The sequence below is a fragment of the Salvelinus alpinus genome, chromosome 10 (genome assembly GCF_045679555.1).
Source record: "Salvelinus alpinus chromosome 10, SLU_Salpinus.1, whole genome shotgun sequence".
NCBI lineage: Eukaryota > Metazoa > Chordata > Actinopteri > Salmoniformes > Salmonidae > Salvelinus > Salvelinus alpinus.
The window spans coordinates 38,491,441-38,517,772 of record NC_092095.1 but is presented as its reverse complement, the minus strand read 5'-3'; the positions used below and the strand labels follow the sequence as shown (position 1 = coordinate 38,517,772).

At 42.3% G+C, this 26,332-nt stretch overlaps 1 pseudogene; it reads right to left on the bottom strand.

Moving 5' to 3' along the window:
• LOC139532924 (ribonuclease 3-like) overlaps positions 1–26,332 on the bottom strand; it is a 57,314-nt pseudogene that overhangs the window by 18,198 nt on the left and 12,784 nt on the right.

Genomic DNA, 26,332 nt, shown 5'->3' with positions numbered 1-26,332 from the left:
TTCTTGCGCAACTGCATTGTCTACACAAATGTTGCGCAACATGAGCTCTTGGGCTCTCATGAAGTGTTTGATTAGATTTTCGAACACATTTGCATTGATGTCAGAGTGATTAGAGGGACAATAGAGTGCCGAGTACAAGGCAGTTAACACGTTTGGTAGGCTACTAATGACCATCAGCAGCATCGGAGCTTGGAGAAGCCTAATTGCCGTGACTAAGCGGTCACGTGGAATTTGACTGCCTTCATGACTAATGACTGCTGTTGTGGCGGTTGAGTTCACCGCAACAGCCCTAGGACAACGCAACTTATTTAATTGAACTGTTAAAAGCGATGAAGGAATGAGGCAACAATAGAGAAAGAGAGAGGCTAATAACATTAGGGGAAATATTATTAAACGTATATATGCGTCAGCCTACTAATTGTACAGATAGGCCCTATTATATTTCACATTTAAAATCAAATTCACTTGCTTATGTGTATAACTTTGTAGGCCACATGTGCTGCACCAGAATCAAATCTTCTCTGCGCTTTACATGGTTTGAACAAGGTACGTTATTGCAGTACATATAATACAATACGGTACAGTAATTGTCCCCTATACAGTGCATTCTGAACGCATTCAGACCCCTTGACTTTTTCCACATTTTTGTTACGTTACAGCCTTATTCTAAAATTGATGACATTTTATTTTACACACAATACCCCATAATGACAAAGATTTTTTTTAATTTTTTTTAACTGAAACATCACATTGACATAAGTATTCAGACCCTGTACTCTGTACTTTGTTAAAACATCTTTGGCAGTGATTACCATCTCGAGTCTTCTCGAGATGATGCTACACGCTTGGCACACCTGTATTTGGGGAGTTTCTCCCATTCTTCTATGCAGATGCTCTCAAGCTCTGTCAGGTTGGATGGGGAGCGTCGCTGCACAGCTATTTTTGATCGGGTTCAAGTCCAGGCTCTGGCTGCGTCACTCAAGGACATTCAGAGACTTTTCCCGAAGCCACTCCTGCATTGTATTGGCTGTGTGCTTAGGGTCATTGTCCTGTTGGAAGGTGAACTGTCACCCCAGTCGTAGTTCCTGAGCGCTCTGGAGCAGATTTTCCTCAAGGAACTCTGTACTTTACTAGTCTCCAAGTCCCTGTCGCTGAAAAACATCCCCACAGCATGATGCTGCCACCACCATGCTTCACCATAGGGATGGTGCCAGGTTTCCTCAAGACGTGATGCTTGGCTTTCAGGCCAAAGAGTTCAATCTTGGTTTCATCAGACAGTGAGATTGTGCTCAAAGTAGGCTCTGTATGCTTTGTGCATGTGACAAATTTACCCAGGACGACTAACAAAAATATACAAATTAAGCATGACGGTCAAATGTATTTACATCGACTGATATTTACATCATTATTTTGCAACACCCCGGTCAATTTGGCCAACAACACTTTTATTTATTGGCTTTTAATTTTTTGGGCCAAAAGCTGGCTTTTACCGGCTAACGGAAACCCTGTCCCAGACAGTACTATATTTTTTTGCTGTTGCTAAAACCCTGTTTCTTTTTGACCATTGTAATGGAAAACTATTACAGTAAAGTACTACATTGGAACCCAGAAGTTATTTAGATTGGAATAAACTGCTGCATTGGGCCTTTAAAATCATATGGCAAGAGTTGTGGGACCAACATTTGCAACAGATTTTATTGCAAATATTCTAAAATCTGTAAAAAAAACAATATGCGCATTTTCCCCCCAGGGATGTGTCCATCAAACAGACCTTTTGCATATACAAGGCTGTGTGTGAAAATCCCATGTACCGAATTAAAATTCAAGCGAAATGGGTTTCCACCGCATTTTCAACTCTACTGATGGTTTTGTCACAAAAACTGTTGCATTATATAGCAAATGTGCCCAATCTGGTCTTGGCACATGCGCTCTAGCCAACAACTCACAGATGCAGTGCAGGTAGGCTACCTATATTATGATATTATGGATGAGAAAGACACTATTTGTATTTGTCAAGCATCGATCATCATGTTACCAGAAAAATATTTATTGAAAAGGAGCATCAAGCTCATCAACTTGCACATTCACCACCCTGAGAAGTTCATCATAATCTGTAGCCTAATAAACTGCATGCTTTCCCGTGTCGTAGTGGGAGGCCCACACAATATATCATCATGTGACTACAAGTTAACGTCGATATGATGGTTATTATATTAATATTTGCTTTTATTATATACAGTACCAGTCAAAAGTTTGGACACACCTACTCATTCAATGGTTTTTCTTTATTGTTACTATTTTCTACATTGTAGAATAATAGTGAAGACATCAAAACTATGAAATAACATATATAATCATGTCGTAACCAAAAAAGTAAACAATATGTAAAATTGTACATTCTTCAAAGTAGTCACCCTTTGCCTTGATGACAGCTTTGCACACTCTTGGCATTCTCTCAACCAGCTTCATGAGGTAGTCACCTGGAATGCATTTCACTTAACAGGTGTGCCTTGTTAAAAGTTAATTTGTGGAATCGAGAAGACTCGAGATGGTAATCACTGCCAAAGATGTTTCCTTTTTAATGTGTTTGAGCCAATCTGTTGTGTTGTGACATGGTAGGGGTGGTATACAGAAGATAGCCCTATTTGGTAAAAACCAAGTCTATATTATATCATGAACAGCTCAAATAAGCAAAGATAAATGACAGTTGGACCGCAGAGTGACGGAAAAGCAGCCAACAAGTGCTCCGCATATGTGGGAACTCCTTCAAGACTGTTGGAAAAGCATTCCAGGTGAAGCTGGTTGAGAGAATGCCAAGACTGTGCAAAGCTGTCATCAAGGCAAAGGTGGCTACTTTGAAGATTCTAAAATATATTTTAATTCGTTTTAAACTTTTTTTGGGTTACTACATGATTCCATATGTGTTATTTCATAGTTTTGATGTCTTCACTATTATTCTACAATGTAAAAAACAGTAAACATAAAGAAAAAACCTTGAATGAGTAGGTGTGTCCAAACCTTTGACTGGTAATGTAGATCTTGAAACAAATATTTTTATCATGTGAATAAAGTCATGTTTTTCCTTTTCACAATGTTGTTCCTCAGTCTTACTATGTGATAGGATTTTGCCTACTGTGTCATATTGTGCTTTTGTCAGCATAAATCCAGTAACAGCCAGCATCCCCCTTCAACTGTTATAGATGAAGTACAGGCATGAGTAATTAGAAGGACCTGGGATTAGAGGTGAGGGATTGCTATCAGCCATGTCATGATTCATGAATATTCATTATTCCAGGATTTAGTATCCTCGGTTATTCCAGGCACTGAAAATAGCAAGGCAGTTTGGGATAAAGCATTAATCTAAAGTTAGAATGGAACATTTTGGCTGAGCTCTTGAAAACACCCTCAATTGAATTATAGTAATATAACTGAGATTGTTTGCAATTAAACAGGGCAGTGAAGACAAATAATTTATGTGTCAGTAAAGCTCTAAATTCCACAAAAAAAAGGCAGACTCTTCTTCTGAATTTGCCCTACCAGTACATTTAATATTTGCAACATTTATTTAATCCTCTGTGGCATATTTATGAAGTTTCGCCACCAGAGTGTAGCAGAGGACTACAGGCACAGCACAGCCAGGTATAGAAAAAACCTATTTCCCTGCCTGAGTGCTGCTCCCAACTGTATTGTCATGAACAGTGTTTGTTTGCAGCTGGAAAAATCTATGTGATGAACCTTGGGCATTTGCTCACGTATTTAGAGAAGCCTTGGTAGAAGGCGAGCACTAACCCTGCGACTAGGGAGAGTGGGATAATAATTTCACGAAACAGCATGGTTAAAACATATTGTGTATTTGAAGGTTTAAAAGGTTAATGCCTGCTGGGTTTTCTTCGAATTGTGTGAATCATCTTCCATAATCATATCTATGGGGATAGCAATACGTACATAATATACTGCATATTATTTAACAAAACTTAATGAAGTTGGACACACACGCAAACAGACACAAGACAGTTGGATGATGGCGTATCGTCATCATAAATTATTTAATTGACAGTAACTTGTCTTGCATTGCCAATAAAAGCTAGTGCACTGCATACATGCCACAAAGACAAAGTTCCCAGAATGGAATTACTGGAAATGAAAACAAAAGCCACCTTCCCCGAGCATAGTTAAGGTAGCTCAGCTGCTGTTCCCAGAAGACAGGCCAGTAAAAAATATAACACTCACCGCATTGTGGTTCAGTAGCCTCACCTCATACCTCCCAAGACATGTGTGTGTGTGTGTGTGTGTGTGTGTGTGTGTGTGTGTGTGTGTGTGTGTGTGTGTGTGGTTGACTGTGTGTGGGGTGGGGGGGTGTGGGGTGGGGGGGTTTGACTGGCCTGTTATTTGGTAGAAGATTTTGATTAACCTTGAGTCTGGGGAAGGTGGCTTTTGAGGAGAGGACACGGTCTGTTTTGTCATTCCACTTTACTGCCAGCTGTTGATTGTTCTACTTGATCCCCAGCTAGCACATATTGTTCTGAGAACTACATGTTTCTTAGAGCTTGGTGAGAGCATGGTTGTCCTACAGTTATCTAGCATACAACCTTTCCACAATGTTTTGGGAATGGTGCAGGATACCCAGCTAGCACGTAACGTTCTGAGAACATTTCTTATGTGGCCCTTTCAGTACTTCAGCTCAACGTTTCCTCATCGTTCTCATATTGTTCCGAGAACGTTAAAAAACAACATTCTTCTGTGGGAATTTCAGTACTTTCAGCATAACGTTTTCTGCAGGTTTCCTCATGGCTCAATTTAAAGGCATGTTCTCAGAACATTAAGAAAACTTTCCATAAAAACCACAAGAAAATATTAGTAATGTTCAAAGATTGTTGTAAGAATGTTATTTAAAAACTTGTTAAAGCTTGTTAAGTGTTTTGGCCATGCCCACTAATTGGCCACACCTGATCTTAATGACTGCTTGTTTCCTTTGAAATGATGGCTGTTTGAATAAATTAAAATTAACAGCTTTGTATGAGTTATAAAACATGATCTGCTAGCTCCATCCTGGTGACGCAATGGTAACAGAAGAGCATAGGTTCAAATCTCACTGATGCCATGCCACAATAAAAAATGTCTTTGTTTGCATGATTAATGCCTAAGCAAATGCATTTCCATGTGTCCTATCTGTGCTTGGAGTTAAAAACAGTTAACCTAATATGAGAATTATTGAAACGTTCTCAGAACGTTCTTTAATTGCCTTCAAACAACCTATAATTTACATTTTCAGAAAGTTAATAAAATCTCCCAGGAAAACTTTCAAGGTACCTTAGTAAAACATTCTCCCTGCAACTCAAAAATTCCCAGAAAGTTCCCAAAACAGGAAACATTTTCTCAGAACCTGTACTGGTCAGGAAATGTACTGCTTTGCTCTCAGAACCAATGGGAAATCAAAAGCATATGTTCCCACAACTTGGATGGACGTCAGTGGCGTGCCCTGTGTAGACTATAATGTCCTGGACAAATAGAAGCTTCTCGTCCCTGATCAAGAAGGTGCCATACAGGTTGGCAGCCGTTTTGCAAGCTCCGATCCAACTTTGCTATTTTGTGATTCTTTTGTTGTTGATTTTTACTAAATTTTCACAAAATGCATCCGCTATTGTTTCTTACAACCGACAAGAACTCTTGAACATCAGATCGGCAGTTACTTACCTCAATTCCGGCTTCTACTTGTGACTGATTTGCCCTGTGTTCTCCGTAATTCCAACCCAATTTTCAGGCTACCCAATACGAAACGCGTTACAGAGGCAATAGAGGAAAAACCGGCTACCTCTTCCCTCCATTCTACTGGCTAATGTACAGTCACTTGATAATAAGATAGATGACTTCCGATCATGAGTTTGCTATCAACGGGACTCTCGGAACTGCAATATTCTTTGCTTTTCAGAAACATGGCTCTTTGACAAGATACCCTTCACGAGTATCCAACTCGATGGATTCTCCATTCCCCCGGGCGGACAGGACAGTGGAGTCGGAAAAATCGAAGGGGGGAAGGGTTTACCTCTTCATCAACAACAACAACAACAACTGGTGTGCTAATTCCAGAGCGGTGGAAATGTCGACCCACTGTTCACCCGCCTGGGAATACCTGATGGTCAAATTGGTATTGGTATTGGGTATTTTATTAGGATCCCCATTAGCTGTTGCACAGGAAGAGTATGCCAACCCTTCTACCTCCCGAGGGAGTTTTCAGCAGTTATCGTGACTGCTGTATACATTCCACCTCAGGACAACGAAAAGAACAATCTGGCACTTAATGAACTGTACAAGGCTATAAACAAGCAGGAAACCCTACACCCAGAGGCTACCTTTCTGGTTGCCGTCGATTTTAATTCAGTGCGTGATGCCCAACTTCTATCAACACGTCTCCAACGCCACTAGGGGCGATAAAGTCCTCGACCACTGCTATTCTACCCACAGGCAAGCACACAAGGCTCTCCCTCGTCCGCCATTCGGTAAATCAGATCATGACTCCATACTCTTGCTTCCTGTTTACAAGCAGAAGCTGAAATAGGAATTGATCGCGATTCCCTATGGTGAGAAATGGTCATCAGAGTCAGAGGGTATGCTACAGGACTGCTTTGCTAGCGCTGATTGGAATATGTTACGAGACTCCTCCAATAACACTGACGAGCTAACCACCTCAGTCACTGGCTTCATTAGAAAATGCATCAGTGACGTTGTACCCGCACTGAGGGTTCGCCGCTTCCCCAATCAAAAGCCCTGGATTAAAACAGAGGTTGGCGCTAAACTAAAGAGCAGGGCTACCACACACAGAGCTATCGTAGACAACCCTCATTCTTTGGCCGAAGATAGGGATAAGTACAAGAAGGCCCGCCATGACCTCCGCAGAACCATCGAAATGAGCAAAAGGACAATATAGGAATAAGGTAGACTCATGCTACACAGGTTCTGACTCCCACTGCATGTGGCAGGGGCTACAGTCCATTCCGAATTACAAAGGAAGACTCAACTGGGATCCGCCCAACGATTTCTCACTACCAGATGAACTCAATTAATTTTATTTGCTCTTTGACGACAACAACATCTAGCCAGTTGTGAGGGCCATCACCGACCCAGAGGACTAGGTGATCTCGCTCTACGAGTCCGACGCAAGAAGGGTATTTGATCAGGTCAACACTCGCAAGACCGCGGGACCCGACGGTATTCCAGGGCGTGTTCTCAGAGCATGCGCAGAACAGCTGGCAGGCATATTCATTGTAATTTTCAACCTCTCCTTGTCCCAGTCTGCAATCCCCACATGTTTTAAGATGACCACAATCATCCCTGTTCATAAGAACTATAAGCCTTCATGCCACAAGGATTAACACCCTGTAGCACTCACTTCTGTAATCATGAAATGCTTTGAGAGGCTGGTTATGGCACAAATTATCTCCACCATCCCAGCCACCATAGACCCACTCCAATTTGCATACTGCCCCAACATATCAATAGATGACGCAATCTCAATTGCTCTCCACACTGCCCTCACCTACCAAGATAAGCGGAATACCTATCTGAGAATGCTGTTCATTGACTACAGCTCAGCATTCAACACCATATTCCCTTCCAAGCTCTTCACCAAAGCTTTTGACCCTGGGACTGAACAACTCTCTCTGCAACTGGATCCTGGACTTCCTGATGGGCCAAACCCAGGTGTTGAGCGTAGGCAACATGACCTCCACAGCGCTGACCCTTAACACAGAGGCCCACCAGGGGTGTGTGTTTAGTCCCCTCCTGTACTCCCTGTTCACCCACGACTGTGTGGCCACGCACAACTCCAACACCATAATCAAGTTCACTGACGACACGACGGTGGTAGGCCTGATCACCAGCGACGATGAGTCAGCCTACAGGGAGGAAGTCAGTGAACTGGCAGTGTGGTGCCGGAGCAACAACCTCTCCCTCATTGTCAGGAAGACCAAGGAGCTGATCAAAGACTACAGGAAATGGGAGGGCAAGCACGCCCCCATCCACATCGACAGGGTTGCTGTGGAGCAGGTAGACAGTCGTGAGGAAGGCATGACAGTGCCTCTTCCCCCTCAGGAGGTTGAAAAAGTTTGGCAAAGACCCTGAAATCCTGAAAAGGTTCTACTGCTGTACCATTGAAAGCATATTGACTGGCTGCATCACTGCTTGGCACGGCAATACCACCGATTGCATGTGCGGACAGCCCAGGACATCACTGGGGCCGAGCTCCCTGCCATCCAGGACCTCTATATCAGGTGGTGTGAAAAGAAGGCCCAGAAAATTGTAAAAGACCACAGACACCCTATCCATGAACTATTTTCTCTGCTGCCGCTCCGCAAGAGGTACCGGTGCATCAAGTCTGACACCAACAGGCTCTTGAACAACTTCTATCCCCAAGCAATGTGACTGATAAAGAGCTAACAAAACAGATACATGGACTATCTGAGTTATCCTTGTATAGTATTGACCTTTTATTTCAATCTTTGTACTGTCTCTATGCACACTCACAGGGCCCTCCCTACACACTTACACTCCAACACATACACACACGAACACTCACTCCATCATTTGCTCACTCACACATATGCACAAACCTTTGTACTGATTCTACACACTCGCACACCCTCTCACTTGCAAGCTGCTGCTACTCTGTTTATCTTATATCTTGTTGCCTAGTTCGCTTACCACTATACAAGAAACCACATTTCACTGTACATGTGCATGTGACATTGAATCTTGAAACTATAAAACAAAGAACTTGACCCCAAAGCTATGCCTTTTCACCGGCCTACCCTTACATAATATCAGTGATATCAGACCCGACCGATTGCTGATTGCTAAGAATATGTTTTATTTTGTGTATCGCGTCCTTTAGGTTGGCAGTAATATTGTCGATGAAATGCAGGCATCACAGCAGGACTAGGAAGCAGTCTTGGGAAAAGATAGCTGCCAAAGAAGTTGCAAACAGGATCCATGCTCTATTATTCCCCTAGGGAGTTCTAATTCACTATTCCCATGAGAAGGACTGTCACCAGGAAGGTATACATTTCACTAATTGTGGATCAAATCCAATTGCATTGTCACACTACCAATGAAACGCTTACTTCATTAAATAGAAAGTGACACAAGGAATAAATACACAATGAAATAACAATTAACAAATAACATTGCTATATACAGGAGTATCAGTACCCAGTCAATATGCAGGGATACGAGGTAATTGAGGTGGCTATGTACAGTACCTTCGGAAAGTATTCCGAGGTAACTCTTTCAGTTACAGCCTTATTCTAAAATTGATAAATATTTTTTTCCCTCATCAATGTAAACACCCCATAATGACAAATGAGGTCTTTAGAAATGTTTGCTAATTTATAAAAAATGAAAAAAATTAAATATTACATTTACATAAGTATTCAGACCCTTTACTCAGTACTTTGTTAAAACACTTTAGGCAGCAATTACAGCATCGATTCTTCTTTGGTATGACACTACAAGCTTGGCACAGCTGTATTTGGAGAGTTTCTACAATTCTTCTCTGCAGATCCACTCAAGCAATGTCAGGTTGGATGGGGAGTGTTGCTGCACAGCTATTTTCAGGTCTCTCCAGAGATGTTAGATCGGGTTCAAGTCCGGGCTCTGGATGGGCCACTCAAGGATATTCAGAGACTTTTTCAGAGTCACTTCTGCATTGTCTTAGCTGTGTGCTTTGGATCGTTGTCCTGTTGGAAGGTGAACCATCTGTCTGAGGACCTGAGCGCTCTGGAGCAGGTTTCATCAAGGATCTCTCTGTGCTTTGCTCTGTTCATCTTTGCCTCGATCCAGACTAGTCTCCCAGTCCCTACCGCTGAAAAACATCCCCACAGCATGATGCTGCCATCACCATGCTTCACCGTAGGGATGGTGCCAGGTTTCTTCCAGATGTGACGCTTGGCATTCAGGCCAAGGAGTTCAATATTGGTTTCATCAGACCAGAGAATCTTATTTCCCATGGTCTGAGAGTATTTAGGTTCATTTTGGCAAACTCCAAGCGGGCTGTCATGTGCCTTTTACTGAGGAGTGGCTTCTATCTGGCCACTACCATAAAGGCCTGATTGGTGGAGTGCTGCAGAGATGGTAGTCTTTCTGGAAAGTTCTCCCATCTCCAAAACTCTAGAGCTCTGTCAGAGTGACCATCGGGTTCTTGGTCACCTCCCTGATTGGCCAGCTCTAGGAAGAGTCTTGGTGGTTCCAAACTTCTTTCATTTAAGAATGATGGAGGCCACTGTCTTGGGGACCTTCAAAGCCGCAGACATTTTTTGGTGCCATTCCCCAAATCTGTGCCTCAACACAATGCTGTCTTGGAGCTCTACGAACAATTCCTTCGACCTCATGGCTTGGTTTTTGCTCTGACATTCACTGTCAACTGTGAGACCTTATATAGAGAGGTGTCTGCCTTTACAAATCATGTCCAATCAATTGAATTTACCACAGGTGGACTCCAATCAAGTTGTCAAAACATCTCTAGGATGCTCAATGGAAACAGGATGCACCTTAAAATAAGGCTGTAACGTAGCAAAATGTGGAAAAAGTCAAGGGGTCTATATACTTTCTGAATGCACTTTACATAAAAGTAGGGTTAAAGTGACTAGGCAACAGGATAGATAATAGACAGTAGCAGCAGCGTATGTGGTGAGTGAGAAAGTGTGTCTGAGTGTTGCTGTAGTCATTGTGAGTGTGTGGATAGAGTCCACTGTGTATGCATAGAGTGAGTGCAAAAAAATTATGGCTTCGGGGTAGAAGCTTTTCAGGGTCCCGTTGGTTCCAGACTTGGTGCACTGGTACCGCTTGCTGTGCAGTAGCAGAGAGAACAGTCTATGGCTTCGGTGGCTGGAGTCTTTGAACAAAATGTTTGGCCTTCCTCTGACTCCGCCTGGTATAGTGATTTTGGAATGCAGCCAGCTTGGCCCCAGTGATGTACTGAGCCAGACTCACCACCCTCTGTAGCGCCTTGCAGTCGGGGGTCTTGCAGTTGCTGTACCAAGCGGGGATGCAGCCGGTCAAGATGCTCTCAATAGTGCAGCTGTAGAACATTTTGAGGATCTGCGGGCCCATGCCAGATCTTTTCAGCTTCCAGAGGGGGAATAGGCACTGTCGTTGCCTCTTCAAAACCCTGTGGGTTGGTGTGGACCATATTAATTCTTTAGTAATGTGGACACCCTCTCCACCACAGCCCCATCGATGCTGTAGCCCCATTGCAGCCCCATTGCTGACATTGAGGGAGAGGTTGTTGTCCTGTCATCACACTGCCAGGTATCTGATCTCCTCCCTATAGGCTGCCTCATCGTTGTCTATGATCAGTCCTACCACCGTTGTGTTGTCAGCAAACTTGATGATGGTGTTGGAATCGTGCGCAGCCATGTAGTCGTGGGTGAACAGGAAGTGCAGAAGGGGACTAAGCACACACCTTTGAGGGGACCCCGTATTGATGGTCCGCGTGGTGGATGTGTTGTCGCCCATTTAGCGGGAACGCATCCTCCTGGCTCTCTCCTCTCCTGTTGCTCCAAGGCATAGAGATTGGTCTCCTCCACCATGTCTCCCACCAGCGTCTCTATCAGAGACAGCTTGCAGCTGATGGGGTGCGACAGTTGAACCCTGATAAGGTATGACAGTTGAGCTAAGCTCATGAGACATTTAAAAGTTATATTCTTCAAGAATACATATCATCAATTTGCAAGTCCAAAAATGGGTGTAGCATCTGCAGATTGCCCCATTTAAAGAAGGCAATAAATATGCCTAGTTATTTGTAAATCAATGTAAGACATACAAATAAAATGTGCATCTAAATGGTATTTCCTTAGGAGCAATTTGGAAGAATCCTTCAATCATGGATGACCCAGAAGTGCGTCTGACAGTGGGAGGAGAAAATATGGTTAATCATGAATGAACAATGGTACCAATGGTGAGGTTTGATTGTCAAGATACCCTGCTGAAGAAAAAAAAAACAGTATACCCCAGCATACATTTCAAGCTGGTCAATGCTAGCCTAAGCTAATAGGAAGCTGGTTGTGTTGGCAGACCAGCATGGTCTAGCTGTTCAAGCTGGTCTGACCAGCATGGTCTAGCCAGTTATGCTGCCAGACCAGCATTCATGGTATTTTTTTGCTGGTGACCAGCCTTAACTGTGTTTTGGACACTGCTGAACAGCATAAGCTAAAGCAAAACCACAATCAAGTCACATTATGCTGGTTTGCAAAGTGATGTTTAATTCCTATTGTGGAATCCCACAATCTGTATTTAGAAAGACTGCCATGGTTATGAAGATGAATCAAGATGAAGATGACACTACCTAAACAATTTAAACTGGAACAACCATTTCAGTATCAGGTGCAATAAGTTTAACTAACAGCTTGGATTAGTTTAGAAATAGCATAAGATACATTAATTGAGTTAATTAATCTATCAATGTACATGCAAAACAACAGATATTGAAACCAACAATTCAAAAACAAATAGAGCATGAAGGGAAATATTATAATGATGGGTAACTTGCAACTTCTATCAATGTCTTTAGTGAAACTTTGGTAAAACTTCCTTGAAAGTAGGGGGCTGTCACGACTTCCACCGAAGGTGGCTCCTCTCCCTGTTCGAGCGGCGCTCGGCGGTCGTCGTCACCGGTCTACTATCTGCCACCGATCCTTTTTTCTTTTCTGTTGGTTTTGTCTTGATTGTTTTCACCTGTTGCTTATTTTGGTTCATCAATGGTCTATTTAAACTTCCAGTGCCCACCTGCTTTTGTGCGGGCTTATTCCTACTGTTAGTGGTGAAGTTGTGTTTCTCCTGCGGAATTTATTGTATGTTATTTCCTGGTTTTTGGAGACATACCTGATTTGTGGTCATTGCCTGATTGTTGGCTAGACCAAGCGAAAAAAACGCATCCATTGGAAGTATTGCTCTCTGCGCCTGACCTTACACCCACCACTCCTAGAATTCCGTGACAGGAGCATGTCTCAGGCTGGAAAAATTGGCAGTCAGGATTGTTAGTTTACTTGTTCCCATTATCAAACAGCCGGGAGATAAAACTACTTTTGAGTGTTCAGAGTTAAGTCTGTAGCTCTTCTGACTGGCATGTAAGTGACTAGAGTGGAAATGACTCTTCAGAGGTGTAAGGATAATTAGGAGAACAAAACCAGGGTATTTGGAGCAGTTTTATAGTTTAGAACAAGAGAACAGTGCCCATTCAAGTGCCTGACCAGAGTAACCACGTGTCCATGCTTTAAAATATGTAACTTTTCTGACTGATTAAGATGCTATACAGTGAAAACATGACTGACCTAAGGTGGGGGGTGGTGGGACTTTTATTAGACTTTTATGATTTATTCATTAGAGGACAGAGTGTTTTTGTGAAAATGGCATGGCTCTAGAAAGTGTATTATGCCATGGAAAATGCGTGCTGTGTGAGATCAAGCAATAATGCCCCAGGTAGTGTACAGTACTTACATTTGACTGGTTGAAGTGTTTGAGAGTTGAATAGCAACCATTGTTGGAGTGCACTTTTATCTAATGAAAGAGATGTTCTCTGAAGAGAATTGGAGCTATCCTTCTGAGGCAGAGGCAGAAAAGGACATTCATCACAAGTTTATTTTCCTTTCCTATGGCCTAAGACATCCCTCCCCCTCTTATTCACTTGAAGCGATGAAAGAAAATGGATGAGAGAATGCTAATAGTGAGCAAAGCTGGCACCAAGGCAAAGGTTGGCTACTTTGAAGTTTAATACTTTTTTGGTTACTACACCATTTCATATATATTATTTCACAGTTTTGCTGTCTTCATTATTATTCTACAATGTAGAAAATAGTCAAAATAAAGAAAAACCCTTGAATGAGGTATGTCCAAACTTTTCAATGGTACTGTATATATATATACACACACACACACACACACACACACACACAGTTGAAGTCGGAAGTTTACATACACTTAGGATGGATTCATTAAAACTTCTTCAGGATTGGTGGGTCCCCTACGGGACGATTGCGCTAACGTAGGTTAATGCGATTAGCGTGAGGTTGGAAGTAACAAGAACATTTCCCAGGACATAAACATATCTGATATTGGCCGAAAGCTTAAATTATTGTTAATCTAACTGCACTATCCAGTTTACAGTATCTATTACAGTGAAAGAATACCATGATATTGTTTGAGGAGAGTGCACAGTTTTGAACATGAACAGTTATTAAGAAACAAATTAGGCACATTTGGGCAAACTTGAAACAACATTTTGAACAGAAATGCAATGGTTCATTGGATCAGTCTAAAACTTTGCTCATACACTGCTGCCATATAGTGGCCAAAATCTAAATTGCAACTGGGCTGGAAAAATACATTATGGCATTTCTCTTGCATTTCAAAGATGATGATACAAAACACATTTAAAAAAAACTGATGTTTTTTATTTTTCTTTTACCAGATCTAATGTGTTATATTCTCCTACATTCCTTTCACATTTCCACAAACTTCAAAGTGTTTCTTTCAAATGGTACCAAGAATATGCATATCCATGCTTCAGGGACTGAGCTACAGGCAGATCAATTTGGGTATGTCATTTTAGGCGAAAATTTATAAAAAGGGGCCGATCCTTAAGAGATTGGATAGGCTAATTGACATAATTTGAGTCAATTGGAGGTATACCTGTGTTGGCCTACCTTCAAACTCAGTGCCTCTTCGCTTGACATCATGGGAAAATCAAAAGAAATCAGCCAAGACCTCAGAAAAAAAATTGTAGACCTCCAGAAGTCTGGTTCATCCTTGGGAGCATTTTCCAAATGCCTGAAGGTACCACGTTCATCTGTACAAACAATAGTACGCAAGTATAAACAGCATGGGACCACGCAGCTGTCATACTGCTGAGGAAGGAGACGCGTTCTGTCTCCTAGAGATGCACAGACTTGTGTGAAAAGTGCAAATCAATCCCAGAACAACAGCAAAGGACCTTGTGAAGATGCTGGAGGAAACGGGTACAAAAGTATCTATATCCACAGTAAAACGAGTCCTATATCAACTTAACCTGAAAGGCCTCTCAGCAAGGAAGAAGCAACTGCTCCAAAACCAGCATAAAAAAAACAGACTACGGTTTGCAACTGCACATGGGGACAAAGATCGTACTTTCTGGAGAAATGTCCTCTGGTCTCATGAAACAAAAATAGAACTGTTTGGTCATAATGACCATCGTTATGTTTGGAGGAAAAAGGGGGATGCTTGCAAGCCGAAGAACACCTTCCCAACCATGAAGCACGGGGGTGGCTGCATCATGTTGTGGGGGTGCTTTGCTGCAGGAGGGACTGGTGCACTTCACAAAATAGATGGCATCATGAGCAGGAAAATTATGTGGTACAGTATATTGAAGCAACATCTCAAGACATCAGTCAGGAAGTTAAAGTTTGGGTGCAAATGGGTCTTTCAAATGGACAATGACACCAAGCATACTTCCAAAGTTGTGGCAAAATGGCTTAAGGACAACAAAGTCAAGGTATTGGAGTGGCCATCACAAAGCCCTGACCTCAATCCCATAAAACATTTGTGAGCAGAACTGAAAAAGCGAGTGCGAGCAAGGAGGCCTACAAACCTGACTCAGTTACACCAGATCTGTCAGGAGGAATGGTCCAAAGTTCATTCAACTTATTGTAGGAAACTTGTGGAAGGCTACCCGAAACGTTTGACCCAAGTTAAACAATTTTAAGGCAATGTTAACAAATACTAATTGAGTGTATGTAAACTTATTCTGACATTTCACATTCTTAAAATAAAGTGGTGATCCTAACTGACCTAAAACAGGGAATTTTTACCAGGATGAAATGTCAGGAATTGTGAAAAACAAAGTTTAAATGTATTTGGCTAAGGTTTATGTGAACTTCCGACTTAGCCTTTAAGGTGCAGGGTTGAGTAACCGAGTTGTAGCCAGCTAGCGACAGTGAATAAGTTCAGGGCAGGGTACTCGGAGGTGGCTGGCTAGTGATGGCTATTTAACAGTCTGATGTTCCATACCAATTACTGACCTTAATTCATCAATCAAGTACAAGGGAAGAGTGAAAACCTGCACACCCTCAGCCCTCCATGGAATTAGTTTGACACGTGTCTTACAGAATCTGATTTTAACGTCAACATTCACTAAGGGTCTCACTTGCTGAAGGCCACAGGACTGACAATGAATGAATGCAACAACCTTGTCTCTGTCACTAGCAAACACAGTCATGTGTGGTACTGGTAACTCAAAAATTCCCTCAAAAGGCACCCTGGGAATAATACAAAGAAGGCCCTACAGCAGGGCTATTCATTTCCGGTCAACGAGGGCCCAAAAAATCTGGGATTAGATTTTTTTTTTATGGGTCTTCAAAGAACCATCCCATTTATGGTTCTTCAGAGACCCTAAAATGGTTCCCCTATGGCATCGCCTTTTTGGGTTCCAACTTGCAGGACGCATCAAAGTTTAACAAACATTGTGGTGTCAGTATTACGCTAACGAATAAGCAAACATGTACAGTATATCACCGTGGTATCATTCCTTAAGTTTGACATTGAATTACCTATCTTGCATAAAAGAGGAAACTTAATGACAGTGATCCATCTACAAATCGCTTTGCAGCCCATCATGATTCATGATCACCTAATTGTCCCGTACTTTTAAAGTCGGTCTCCCAAATGGTACCCTATTCCCTATATAGTGCACTAATTTGGACCAGGGTTCATAGGTCTCTGCTCTAAAGTAGTACACTGTGTAGGGAAATAATGAGTGCCATTTGGGACTCGCAAATATTTCCTAATGTTAAAAACTCTACAACCCTTTCACCTGGCAGTTTATCTGCTAATGCAACTGCTTATGCCTGATACTTTTCTATTAGGTGAAAGTTTGGAGAGATGTTCAACCACTTATTCTCTCTCAAAAAATTTACTGATCATCATCTGACTGATTTTACATTAGATCAACCATAATATCTTCCACCAGCAGGCTGAGCCTGGTAAAATGGCTAAATGGCAAAACTGGAGAGTTTTTTTCATCAATGTGCCTACTGCCTTTAAGTAAAGGTAACCCCCAACCCCATTATACCATTAGCTCAGTTCAGGCAATCAGCAAAAAACAGGAGTTTTAGCTGAGCTACATACCCTGCAATAGGAGGCTACACGGTATCAACAGGTGCACCTGCAATGACAACAAGCTCAGTCCGATGATGCTGTGACACACCGCCACAGACCATGACGGACCCTCCACCTCCAAATCGATACCACTCCAGAGTACAGGCCTCGGTGTAATGCTCATTGCTTCGACGATAAACGCGAATCCGACTATCACCTTTGGTGAGACAAAATCACGACTTGTCAGTGAAGAGCACTTTTTGCCAGTCCTGTCTGGTCCAGCGACGGTGGTTTGTGACCATAGGCAACGTTGTTTCCGGGGATGTCTGATGAGGACCTGCCTTACAACAGGCCTACAAGCCCTCAGTCCAGCCTCACTCAGCCTATTGCGGACAGTCTGAGCACTGATGGAGGGATTGTGGGATTGTGTGTAACTCGGGCAGTTGTTGTTGCCATCCTGTACCTGTCCCGCAGGTGTGATGTTCGGATGTACCGATCCTGTGCAGGTTATGTTACACGTGGTCTGCCACTGCGAGGACGATCAGCCGTCCATCCTGTCTCCCTGTAGCACTGTCTTAGGCATCTCACAGTACGGACATTGCAATTTATTGCCCTGGTCACATCTGCATGCCTAAGGCACGTTCACGCAGATGAGCAGGGACCCTGGTGTTTGGTGTTTTTCAGAGTCAGTAGAAAGGCCTCTTTAGTGTCCAAAGTTTTCATAACTGTAACCTTAATTGCCTACTGTCTGTAAGCTGTTAGTGTCTTACGACCGTTCCACAGGTGCATGTTCTTTAATTATTTATGGTTCATTGAACAAGCATGGGAAACAGTGTTTAAACCCTTTACAATGAAGATCTGTGAAGTTTTTTTGATTTTTACGAATTATCTTTGAAAGACAAGGTCCTGAAAAAGAGACAGTCTTTTTTTGCTGAGTTTAGTAACAAAAACTGAAGACAAATACGCGATATCAAAGTTAACATACCTGTCCTTGTGACATGTCTGTCAACCCTCCTGCTGAGGCAGCGTCTCTTCTCTGTTGGCCTCTCATAGCCCAGAAAGAGCGTTGGGTATGGGTTATCCTGCGTTGGCGTCTTATCAACAAAGTGAAACGAGTAAACATAACTTTTTGGGGGGCTTTTGAAGTTTACATTTTGATTCAATTTCTTTTCACTTCATCGTCATTTGGGGTGCGATGGAACCTGTACCATCTCTGACAGGAACATACAGAGTTAGTTTTAGGTTTATGGTCGAAGCACTCCAATTTAAAGGTTATCATTACGTTTTGTCTGGTTGTATGTATAACCACGAACAGCAGATGTTGTCCCCGAGCTCCGTAACATTTCAACATCTACGAGTGCATATCTTATTATTGCATATCCCAGTTGGCTAGCTTCTAAAACCAAATATTTCACTGGTCAACTCAGTACTTCGCTTCTTCTGCCGGAAGTGCCACCCATAATCGTTTCCCTATTAATCTCCCAGGTAAAATTGTGGATAGAGACATACACAAAACAAATGCAGCATGGAGGAATGTGGCAGAAGTCATTGGTGTCCCTGGTGAGTTTCATAAAATAACATTTATGTCAATATTAAATATGTCAATATTAGCTAGCATGGCTAGCTAGATTGCTCGCTGGCTAGCTATAAATCTCAGTTTTATTGACTTCAAGACACTCTGAATGGCATCAATGAAGCCTATTGATTGAGTAGAATATATTCTAACTTTATGGTGCCAAGAATGCAAGTCATATATTGCTACATGTAGTTGTTACCCCACATTGTAGCCTATACATGGAATATTTTCACTGTAGTCAATTCTCTGTGTTACATGCCATTGAATTACTTTCAGATATGACCTTGCATTTACATTTCGTTCCTCTATGAGAACATATGCTCAATATATTACCATAATAAGAATAAGTTAGATCATATAATACATCTGGTAAAATATACAGTACATTAAATTTGATTTTGTTATATTTTCATGTAATTAATTTCATTTTTCACCTGTTTTCATTAGAGGAACCTTTCAGGAGAAAGTGGAAGAACCTTTGGGACACTTTTGTCAAGGAAAGAAACAAGAAGAAGTAGTTGAGCAATACAGGTCATGGCGACTCATGGCCGTCATGAGTTTCCTCAACCCCTTCTTTGTCTCGCCAGACCACTTCCAACATGGCTGGAGGGGTTAGGGGAGCAACGGACAGCCATGGAGCGTCAGGAGGAGGACAAGTAGGAGCAGCAGTAGCAGCGGCAGGAGGAGGAGAAGTAGGAGCTGCAGTAGCTGCGGCAGGAGGAGATCGAGGAGGAGCGGCAGGGGAAAAGAGAAAAAGAGGGAGAGAAGGAGAAGCCGCAGCATAGGAGTGAGGATAGTGATGGTGAGAGAAGTGGTCAACCACAAGCAACTCAGTGCTCCCTCCCGGTGTTGAGCCACAAGCCTCCTCTGTCAAGAGACAAGTCTTCCACAGAAACCAATTAATCTTTTCGAGAAAGAGCTCGTTGTAGTAGCAAGGAAGGCATCGGAGGGTCCACCATCAACACCACCCAGGGCCCTATCCAGGCTCCTCTGGATGAGGACAAGCTATTTTTTTATATATTTAAAAAAGCTTACTCCTATCCATGAAAAGGCTGACCATTGCCAAAAAAGTAGCCGTCAGGTTCCACATCCATAGGATAATTTATGAAGCAGAGGCCAAGGAGGACTAGCTCTGTGCGTGCGTGCTTGTGTGTGTGGCCCACGACTATATATACTTCCGAAACTGAAACTAAGACTCAATGGTTCACTCAGTGTCTGAAATGTTAATTAAGGTGAAAAGGATACAATTATTGCACTATAATCTTTAACACTTATAATCTATCTTGGAAATTGTCATTTTTGCAAAGAGCTCACTATAAGTGTTCATGGTATTGATGTCAAGTTCAATTTACACCAAACCTTCCTAAAAGTTGAATATCCACAAAGTTTTAATACCAATCGTTTCTGCAAGCTGTTGCTGGACGTTGTCACTAGTCCCAGGTCAAACAAATGACTAAATGAACAAGTCACTCAGAAAAATAAATCATGGCTATCGAGTCAGTCAAGAGTCTTTTGCCAACTGCACATCACTACTGTGTGTGTTTGTCGTTATTGTTGTTTGCCGTTAAGTTATTGTGTCTTGGAAAATAAAGGTGTTGTTCAAGTATGAATGTCTATAAAACATAATTTTGCAGTTATCTTGTTATGGCTGCAGCCCCGTATTGAAAAACTGGAAAATATGTGCCAATTTTCAAACGGCCTCTTAATCAATTTTTGCTCTTACAATATGCATATTATTATTACTATTGGATAGAAAACAGTCTTTAGTTTCTAAAACCGTTTTAATTATTTCTCTAAGTGGAACAGAACTCTTTTTACAGCCAATTTCCTATCCGGAAGTGAGATTTCCAAAATCGATGTCTCTCTTCAAGACCTTGTCTATAAAAGGGCATGTCACTTAGGACTGTAGAAACACGTCATACGCCTTCCTCTGGGTGTCATGCGGAAGTGAGAGCAGAAATGACTTGATTATCTCGTCCTGGGATTGAACACAACCTCTTGGAGTGAGGCTTGCGCACTTAATTCTTTTTTCTGGGCGCGAAGTAGGACCTGGACTCGGCTCCTGGAAAACACTCGTTAAAGGTGAATATGATCTCTGGCTTCGATTTTATTTGATACATGTCACAATATCATCCTAAAGTATGTTTTTTCAATATAGTTTCATTATATTATTGAAATTTATTCTGGACTTTAGACGTGATGCGACGGAAGAATTGGTTCAAGAACGAGAGGTTAGCAACGCACGGCCAGTGTGCTTGCTAATTCAAGAGGGAAATAGTTCGTTCTGGATCGAAATAAAGACGTTTCTGAACAAAGGACCCCTTGGAGAACATTCTGATGGAAGATCAACAAAGATAAGGACCCAATTTGGGATGCTTTTTCATATATCTGTCGAACTGTGCTATGCTACCGTTTGACTAGAATCAATGCTGCTGTGTGCTAGCTATTGTAGTAAGCTAATATAACGATATATTGTGTTTTCGCTGTAAAACACTTCAAAAATCGGAAATATTGGCTCTATTCACAAGATCTTTGTCTTTCTTTAGCTATCCACCATATATTGTTCTGAAATGTTTTATGATGTGTAATTAGTAGTTGACGTTGGTGTCTGTATTTTCTCTGGCTACTCCCGTGCGATTTCTGACTGTAGCTATGATGGTAGCAGTAATGTAAAACTGATTTATAGCTAAAATATGCACATTTTTTGAACAAAACATAGATTTATTGTGTAACATGTTATAGGACTGTCATCTGAGGTAGTTTTTTCTAGGTTATTTAGGTTGGTTCTAGGTTAGTTAGGTTGGCTTGTGCATGCTACTTGCATCCTACTTGTGCTGTGAAAAATGTCTGTCCTCCTGTTTTATTTGGTGGTGAGCTAACATAAATATATGTGGTGTTTTCTCTGTAAAACATTTAAAAAATCGGACATGTTGGCTGGATTGACAAGATGTTTATCTTTCAAATGCTGTATTGGACTTGTTCATGTGTGAAAGTTAAATATTTTTAAAAAATAGATTTTGAATTTCGCGCCCTGCACTTGAGCTGGATGTTGTCATAGGTGTACCGGCAACGGGCTGCAGCCATAACAGGTTATATCCAATACCAGGAGTATCAAACTCCAGCCTTTGAATGATGCTGTGTCCGCATGTACTTACATATTACAATTATACACATCAACAGTGTTTACCAATCCTGGACATGGGACATCAATGTTTCCACAATGTAACTCGGTAGCAGACTAAATCGCATGATTTAACTAGTAAAATGCTGATTGGTAATTAAAATATATCGGTCCAGAATTGTTTTTATGGTTTATTGAACTTCCTATGCATCATGTAAATACTGTACAGGATAGGTGTAGTATTTCATGAAATGAGACTTAATTTCAACCAGAAGAGAATGTGAAAAGGTTTATTGGAAGAAGTTCATTATCCAAGTGTTATACATGCATAATACATGTATTATTCATATTATAATTGTACTATTTAATATATTATGAATTCAAGTTCAATCTGTGCTTCAATGCACTTCTGGTGTGCATTATAAAAATAGAGATGGGGAAAGAGAAGATGGGGAGAGAGGTGTGAGAGTATCAAAGACAGAAAGGGAAAAGAGAACAGTGGAGCAGGGAAAACAGCATATGAGTAATGAATTACAGTGCTAGTAAACTTAATATTCTATCAGTTCATCACAATTACATAATAGTATAACTGTGTCTCCTAACCAGCCCTGGGCCCCCAGTTCACCCGAAGGTTATCTTAAGAGCGGGTGAGATGGCAATGACGGGACTGGGGATTGGCATCCTCTCTCACATCAAAACATACCTGCAGACAAGAGACAGATTGAAAGATGTGGAGGGAGAGAGGGAGAGAGAGAGAGAGAGAGAGAGAGAGAATGATTAAGCCTTGTGTTTTTTATTCTAACACTATCAGTCATCATAATCATCAGGAGATGAAATACAAAACTGACCTTGGATCATTAACTCTAGGACTACTGCATCTTTATCTGTATTTCAATGTAAAGCATCTCTTTACTCAGCCAAGTGACCTCTCACCTCTGTGAGGCCAGAAGGGGAGAGGTTCACTGACACAGCTGACATAACCTAGAGGGTTTAGGGAGAAGGGTTAAGAGGCATGAAGTGAGGCAGGTAGACTGAGAAAATAATGTATTTAAAGCGACTAAGTGTTCAACAGGAATATAGGTGTTTGTGTCTTCACCTGGTGTCCACACTGAGTGGCTGCAAAGTACTTTATATTGTAGAACATGTACGCACGCACGCACGCACGCACACACACACACACACACACACACACGTATATATGAACACAAACAATATAGCATACATAATAATGGAGTGGGGTGAATCCACATATCAGGATGGGGTGAACCCAGTTGGAGCGCCATCGCCGCAGGTTCCAACGTCGATAGATCGCCGCAATAGCCAAGAGTTTCCTCAGTTTGCAATTCATGTTGGAAATACAGATATGAGGATGAAATCACTATTTATAGGCAAATACTCCAAAAATCTAAATATTAGCAGGAAGACATTTCATTCGGTGTCAATGTGCCTATTATAAGCAAATGAACAATGAAAAACATTCTGATTTTAAACACTGTTTTTATTAACCAGCTTCAATGACTATTTACCCGTGAATATATTCATGAAATGTTTTAAACTATTTACCCATTTAATAACCAGACCTTCATACAAATGTGCTATGCTGAATTCTTGACGCTCAATCGAACGTGTTGTTATATGCTTCCATATGCTGACAGCACTCCCCACAAGCGAGCCACTCTTGGTAGCCTAAGTGGCACGCGGCAATTTAACGTTTGCTAGTGAACACGAGCCGTTAGAGTGAGCTAGGTGTCACGAGGCGCACCACGTTTTCATTTCTCACAGGGCGCAGCCATCTTGCCTAGACTCTTCTGTGTTCCACTGTGAACGAGCTATGCAAGTAGCTTGCTTAAAGAGAGGTGACCATTGGAGGACGATAAACACACTTTCCCTTATTAAGTCTTGCCGACCTGAAACCCCACGTTTAAGGCAAGAAGTAAGCTAAAAACGTGTGTGAGGTAGAATGCCCTGCCCCGTCATAGTCAGGCAGTTTACACTGTTGGCTTATTTTTTTTCAACAAGGAAAAGCTACAGCCATTCATGTCTCCTCTCCTTCATTCAGATAGTGTATGAGACAAGGGCTTATACTGGGTTTACTATAGTTTTTCTGCTACACTACTTACATTAGGCTACATACAGTAACTATGCAAGTTTCCAGTGACTATCCTAGTTTTCCCTTGGAAACTCATTTTTCAGCTATTACACAGTGATCTTGCATAGTGTTTAGCTGGGGTTACTAGTTTTCTGTTGTACTTACAGTTAAGACAATAACTTTCCTAGAGTCTAAACCCTCAAGTGGTGCTACAGCTTTGGGAGAAGTTCGGGAGAGCACAGGTGGACCTGATTGCATCTCAGGAGATCAATCATTGAGCCTTCTGTTGTCCCTCCTCTCGTGGACCCTATGGCAGCTACCAAATGTTGTGGGGCATATTTTGTACCTGATGTGGTAGTCATATGTGTAAATGGTTTTACGGTTTTCACAGTCACTGCTCAATGCTGGCCGAATGGCATCCACATTGAGAGTGTATTTAGCAGCTATCTCGGAAAGCCATGACGAATGCCAAGAGGGACCCATGTGTGGCTACCAATTGTTCTCCAAATTTAGTAAGGGACTTTGACGTCTGTGTCCAGCAATGGCTCGCTCGGTGCCAAGCTGGATCCTTGACGTGGTGCTGTCAGCGCATGCTAAGCCACCCTCGAGCCCCTAGAGTTGATGATTTTGAAGCACCTACCCATGAAGTTAGCATTCCTGTTGGCTATTAACTCCACTAAGAAGGTGAGTGAACTTCATGGTTTTTCAGTCAGAACTGAATGTTTTTCCGAATGGGTCCATACAGAAGGAGAGTCACCCTCCGTCTTAACCCATCATTCTTGTCGAAGGTCCTGTCTGACAGACATGTGAACCGACCCTTACATTTGTCTGCATATGCCCCTCCCGTGACTGTCAAAGACTGTCACATTGGATTGTGGACACTATTACTACAGCATATCAGCTGGCAAGCCGGCCTCTGCCATCTGCTGTAGTGGCACATTCTACTAGAGGAGTAGCTTCATCCTGGACCCTGCTCCGAGGAGTTCCCCTCAATGATAGTTGTGCCTCAAATGTACATTTGGGGGGTGCCACTGAGCCTGCCATGCACACTATGGTTATGGTGTAGGACAATTGTGTCAGATTCATCCCAAAGATGTATTGTTCCAAACACTACAAAAAATGAAAAAGCATTTTTTTGGATACATGACCAGATCTGGCTTGAAAAAACACTAGGGTTTTAGGGCATCCAAAGCTGAATGATAGGTCAAACAAATATGTGTATGTTAATGTAAACTCAGCTAAAAAAGAAATGTCCCTTTTTCAGCAACCTGTCTTTCAAAGATAATTAACTTAATCCTAATAACTTCACAGATCATTGTAAAGGGTTTAAACACAGTTTCCCAGGCTTGTTCAATGAACCATAAAGAATTAATGAACATGCACCTGTGGAACGGTCGTTAAGACACTAACAGCTTACAGACGGTAGAGAATTAATGTTAGTTATGAAAACTTAGGACACTAAAGAGGCCTTTCTACGGACTCTGAAAATCACCAAAAGAAAAATGCCCAGTGTCTCCGCCCACATGCGTGAACGTGCCTTAGGCATGCTGCAAGGAGGCATGAGGACTGCAGATGTGACCAGGGCAATAAATTGCAATGTCCGTACTGTGAGACGCCTGAGACAGCGCTACAGGGAGACAGGATGGTACATCCAAACATCGCAACTGCGGAACAGGTACAGGATGGCAACAACTGCCTGAGTTACACCAGGAACACAGAATCCCCTCTTCAGTGCTCAGATTGTCCACAATAGGCTGAGAGAGGCTGGACTGAGGGCTTGTAGGCCTTTTGTAAGGCAGGTCCTTGCCAGACATCATCGGCAACAACGTCGCCTATGGGCACAAACCACCGTCGCTGGACCAGACAGGACTGGCTAAAAGTGCTCTTCACTGACGAGCCGCGGTTTTGTCTCACCAGGGGTGATGGTCGTATTCGCGTTTATCGTCAAAGGAATGAGCATTACACCGAGGCCTGTACTCTGGAGCGGGATCAATTTGGAGGTGGAGGGTCCGTCATGGTCTGGTGTGTCACAGCATCATCGGACTGAGCTTGTTGTCATTGCAGGCAATCTCAACACTGTGCTTTACAGGGAATACATCCTCCTCCCACATGTGGTACCCTTCCTGCAGGCTCATCCTGACATGATCCTCCAGCATGACAATGCCACCAGCCATACTGCTCGTTCTGTGTGTGATTTCCTGCAAGACAGGAATGTCAGTGTTCTGCCATGGCCAGTGAAGAGCCCGGATCTCAATCCCATTGATCATGTCTGGGTCCTGTTGGATCGGAGGGTGAGGGCTAGGGCCAGTCTACCCAGAAATGTCTGGGAACTTGCAGGTTCCTTAGTGGAAGAGTGGGTGACATCTCACAGCAAGAACTGGCAAATCTGGTGCAGTCCATGAGGAGGAGATGCACTGCAGTACTTAAT